Source organism: Pinus tabuliformis, chromosome 8 (genome assembly GCF_031772625.1).
Source record: "Pinus tabuliformis cultivar Carrire ecotype Pingquan chromosome 8, CPIR1, whole genome shotgun sequence".
NCBI lineage: Eukaryota > Viridiplantae > Streptophyta > Pinopsida > Pinales > Pinaceae > Pinus > Pinus tabuliformis.
Genome location: NC_142294.1, coordinates 1,769,706,537 through 1,769,712,536, shown reverse-complemented (window position 1 = coordinate 1,769,712,536; position 6,000 = coordinate 1,769,706,537).

Below are 6,000 nucleotides of genomic sequence, written 5' to 3'. Positions count from 1 at the left end.
ATCTCGTGGACGAACTGAAGGGGGGAAAATATTTCAGCAAGATCGATTTGAAGTTAGGATATCACTAGGTACCAATCGAACCCTCCGATGTGTGGAAGACTATTTTCAAAGCCAAGGAGGGCCTTTTCGAATGGTTGGTTATGGGTTTCAGATTGACGAATGCTCCTGCAACCTTCATGATGCTAATGGATGACATCTTGTGGCCACTCGTCAACTCATTTGTAGTGGTATACTTGGATGACATCCTGATCTTCAGCCAGAGTTGGGAAGAGCACCTCCACCACATCTGACAGGTTCTCCAAACACTGCAGCAACACAAATTATGTGCCAATTTGGAGAAATGCACTTTTGGCATGACCCAGGTTCAGTATTTGGGATATATTATTGATTAATGGGGGGTGCATGTTGATCCAGCCAAGATCCAAGTCATTCGGGATTGGCCATCTCCAAGCACTCTGACAGAGCTCCGCAGCTTTCTAGGTCTTGCCAACTTCTATCACAGGTCCGTGTTGGGATTTTCTCATATCACTTGGCCCTTGAGTCAAGTCACCAAGGGAGGAGTGTAAGAAAAACTCTTTTGGTCTGAATCTCAATAGAATGAATTCATAGAGTTGAAAGATCACCTCTGCTCAGCACTAGTGCTCACATTACCAGACTTGCAATAACCATTTGAGGTCGAGATACATGCCTTTGACTATGCTATTGGGGTAGTCCTTACTCAACACGGGCATCCAGTGGCATATCACAGTGAGACACTTTCAGACATAGTCTGGAAGTATCCCACTTATGACAAAGAGATGTATTCCATTATGCAGGCCTGCCAATAATGGAAGCATTACATTTAGGGGAAGGAAACGATCATCCACATAGACCACCGACCTCTGCAGTTCATACGGACCCAAGGCAAATTTCAAAATGATCACCATCAGAAGTGTTCCACATACCTGCAGCAGTTCCATTTGAATATCAAGTATAAGAAGGGAAACACCAATAATGTTGTAGATTGCATCAGTCGACGACCGATCATGGCGTTAACCATCATGCTCAACTCTTGTGGGAACGAGACATCTGATTGGCCACTTCTTTACAAAAACAATCTAGAATTTGGCCACACATACCAGACACCCTTGGAGGGTCAGCATGTTCCATATTTTCACCTCTAGGATGCCTTGTTATGCCACCTGGGTCACCTTTGTGTTCCTTCAAGCGAGCATGCCAAGATGATTTGGGAAGCACACTACAGTCGGGCTGCTGGGCATTTTGGGGTCGAGAAAATAGTGGCAGTACTACATAAAAAATTCTATTGGCCGAATCTTCGACAGGATGTTGGGAAGTACATCAGATCATGCACTGCCTACGCCATTGCCAAACCGACCATCAAGAAGCAAGGCATCTATACCCAGCTGCCTACTCCTAGTCAACCTTGGGAATCCATCTTCATGGATTACATGTCGGGCCTTCCTTCTACTAAGCATGGAAACAATTGTGCTTTTGTGGTCGTTGACAGGTTCTCGAAGATGGCCATTATGGCTGCCTACAAGAAGAATATCACAGAAGAAGCCACTGCTCAACTCTTCTTTGAATGAGTTTGGGTACACTTTGGGATCCCATAGTCTATCATCTCAGATTGGGACAGCAGGTTACTCAGTACATTTTGGTCCAGTCTCTAGTCGACGCTGAACACCAAACTCACTAAGTCCACAACCTTCCATCCTCAAACTGATGGCCAGGTAGAGGTTTTCAATAGGATGATCATACACATTTTGCGCATGTACAACTCAAAGCATCCACGCACTTGGGATAAGAGCCTCCCTTATGTTCAACACAGCTACAACCGGGCTCTCCACAACTCGACTAGCCACAGCCCTTTTCAGGTGGGCTTGGGATTCCAGCCACTATGTCCCATTGATGTGGCCATGCCATTTGCAGCTACTCATGCAGATTCGGCTCATGTCTAGTCCGAAACAGATAAGGCAAACAACTTCATTGAGCACATCCAACATATTTTCCAGTAGGTCCATGACATTTTGGAGAAATCAAATGCCAAGTACAAGCAGCAACATGATCAACATCAGGTGCCACACAAGTTTCCAGTGGGCAACAAAGTCTGGTTTCATTTACAAAAGGAATGCCTTATCGAGCCTATTGGAAACTCAAACCACTATGATATGGTCCTTACACCATTACCAAGGTTGTGGGAGATAATGCATTTTAGCTCAACATTCCCCCATTCTTTGGCCTGCACCCAGTGTTCAATGTGGACAACCTTCAGCCATACTTTCCACCATTACTAGACACATCCAACATTGCAGAATAGCTCACACCCATAGAGTTAAATCCAGATTGCATGGAACAAGTTGCAACTGATCAGATCATGGACACATAGATCAAGCACACTCACCAGCAGAATATCCAACTGTATCAAGTTGTCAAAGCAAGCCAACTCCTTCACTAGGGCAACTGGCTCACCAGGGAGCAAGTTTAGCAGAAGTTTCCTCATCTCATGGAGGAACTCAACGCAATGGGGACCATTGCTTCTATTGGGCAGTGGATCCCCCCATAGTGGGTTTTTGGGGCTTAAAGTCGAGTTTTGGTCAATATAATGTAAAGACCCCACAAAATGTGGGCGTGGAGCACGAGAGTCTAGGGTTGTCCACAATAAAATATTGTAATTTAATATAGAGTGTGTCAGCCTCCCCATGGTTCGCGGACCATGGGAATGTATAAATAGAGCGAGGCTCTAAGTATAGATTTCAGTTTGTTAGTAATTGATCTTAAGTGATATGGGTTTTTGAATATTCGCTCTGAGTCTGTAAGTCTGAGTCTTAGGTGGTAGTAGTAGAAAAAGGCTCTGCAACTAAGTGCGTAGAGGCCCGGTAGAGTCCGCAGCTATGTTTGCGGACCCCTGCAGTTGAGTGCGTAAGGCGAAGTTGGGATTGTAACGGAACAGAAGTTAATAAAAGCTAATTTGATTCTGAAATATTGTGCATCTATTCGCAGATCTATATGTTTATGCTTCTATTATATGTTTAAGCATCTCCTTACTATTTATGATTACGCACACTTGTTATGAATGTTGAGTGATTGATAAGAATATTGGGTCCACAAAATTAAGTTAAGATCTATAATAATAACGCAGTAAGGATAAAGGATCTAGACCACGCCTCTTATAGAGCTACGCGAAGGCCAAATAGCTGCGTGGAGCAGTGTAAGCATGCAAGATCGAGTCACGAACTTGCTAGACTTCATCAAGACATCCCTAGGGTGCATAAACCTAGTTCCAGCACCTTCCCATACTACCTCGGGTGAGACCTCAGTCCGTGCTTCGTGGACTGTTGCCAAAAGGGCCGGTAGTTTCAGGATTTGTTTGGCTAAAACACTTTTGAACTTGGGTTAGGCCCCAACAAGCCAACAAATGGTTCCATTGCTGGGATCGGGATCTTCCTAAGGGATGTCTGATGTCGAAACACGGGAACCCTACGAAGAAGGAAATTGAATATTGGTTGGATCAAAAGCTTCATGAGTTTGTGATACAGGAAAATAGAACTCTGTAGATATCCGAGAAGAGGTGGCTAGATCACTACATATATACGGAAATCCACGAGATCTTCTTCGCGTCCTTCTCTTCAGAGTTGTATGATTGGATCGGGAGGTTAGCTGACAGTCAGGGAAGGTATAAGCTCGACCAACTGATAGTGTGGACTCTGGAGTTGGTGCGCAGACTATAAGAATTAGAAGATAAGATCACACAGGCCGTGGACCATTGGCTTGACCGGATCATAGGAGGGTTTATCACTGAGTTCGCGATAGACACAACTGTGAGCTATAGTGAAGCAGAACGACGTTTTCTCAAGGGACCGTGAGGTAGGTACATCAAATCCCTAAATACCTGGATTAAGATGTTGTTATGCGAAAAACGGGTTGTGTGAATATGTTAATATTTGAACGATGTGGAGTGGAAGGATCTACAAAGGGATCGAAGGGTTAGGAAACAGTCTGTTAATTTCAGCTCCATGAGCGAGCGAGGAAGAGCACACTCGGGTTTCCCCGAGAAGTGCGATCAGTTTGATAAGGTAGAAAATTCCACAGTTATCACCTCCACTTATGCCTTCACCCGTCTCGCCTGTTTCACCTCCATCTTCACACACCCCACCTCCACCACCCCCACAGTTCAGCATGGCATGCGCGATCAAGCTACCCATATTCAGAGGAGTAGGGAATGAGGATCCAGACCAGTTCTGGTTCATGGTAAGAGTAATGTGGGAAGCACAAGGGGTCACAGATGACAACATTAAGAAGGCCACATTGGTGAGCGTGCTACATGAGCCACATTGGGGCACTCTGGTTACTATAGAAAGTTTATTAAGAGCTATGCACAAATCACATCACCAATGGAACAGTTGTTGAAAAAAGACGCTACATATTGTTGGGATGATGATTGTAAGAAAAGTTTGGATGTTCTCAAGGAAAAAATGGCATCCATTCTCATTTTGGTCTTCCCAAAATGGGACATCGAATTTCATGTACATGTTGATGCGTCTTGTATCACACTAGGTACTGTACTGACGCAAGAAGGTGCGGAGGGCATGGATCACCCGATCGCATTCATGAGTCGGCGGTTGTCCAAAGACAAAAAGAACTATTCTACTACTGAGCGTGAAGGATTGGAAATGGTATACGCGCTCCAGAAATACCGCCACTATCTACTTGGTGGGCACTTCAAGATGTATATTGATCATTCCACGTTGAAATACCTGGTGAACAAGCCTGTGTTGGGGGGGCACATATGCAGGTGGCTGTTACTATTTCAAGAGTATGACTTCGAGGTCATCGTAAAGCCGAGACACCTAAATGCAGGACCAGATCACCTATCATGAATTAAGAACGGCGAGGATCCAACAAATTTGGAGGAAGGACTACCTGATGCACAACTCTATGCAGTGCATGTCGCAAATAGCCACTTCAAAGATATAATCCATTTCTTAACCACAGGGACTGCGCCATAGGGATATTTAGTCCAACAGAAGAAGGAATTGGTGGTACGTGTGGCAGATTTTTCTGTCATTGCGGGGCACCTCTACAAAATGGGAAACGATGAAATATTACGAAGATATGTACCTGAATTTGAACGAGGGCAGATCCTTGCAGAAGCACATAGAGGGCCTGCAGGAGGACACTCTGCATGATAGGTGATGGCATAGAAGATTCTTCATGCTGGGCTATGGTGGCCAACACTACATCAGGATTCGAAAGCATACTTTCAGGCCTCCGACCTATGTCAAAGGATAGGGAAACCATCAAGAAGGGATGAGATGCCACTCAATCCACAGATGATGCTGCAGCCATTCGAAAAATGGGCAATAGACTTTGTGGGGCCAATCAAACCTCAGGGGAAGACTGGTGCACGCTACATCATCACCGCGACAGAGTACCTGACTCGATGGGTGGAAGCACAACCGGTTAAGGACTGCATGACCGCTACAACTACGAAATTTTTGTTCAACAATGTGTTGACATGGTTTGGGTGCCCAAAAATTTTAATGAGTGACCGCAGAGTGCACTTCCTAAATGAAACTATTAGCGCACTCACTGAGGAGTTCCAGGTGTATCATCAACAAAGTATACCATACCATCCTCAAGCTAATGGGACAGTAGAAGCATTCAACAAGATTTTGGAGATCGCGCTGACCAAAGTGTGTAACAGGTAGCGAAATGACTAGGACTTGTGCATACCTTCCGTATTATGGGCATACAGAACTACATGCAAGAAGTTGACGGTTCAGACACCTTTTAGGTTAGTATATGGCACGGAAGTAGTCATGCCAATGGAATACATAGTACCCATTTTGTGGATAGCAGCGATGATAGGCATGTCAGACCGCGAAGCTTTGGAAGAGAGGCTCGCGCAATTGGAAGAACTTGAGGAAGAATGGTTTCTGGTGGGATTCCATCAGCAGGTACAGAAACAGTGCGAGAAATCTTGGCACGATTGGCATATCA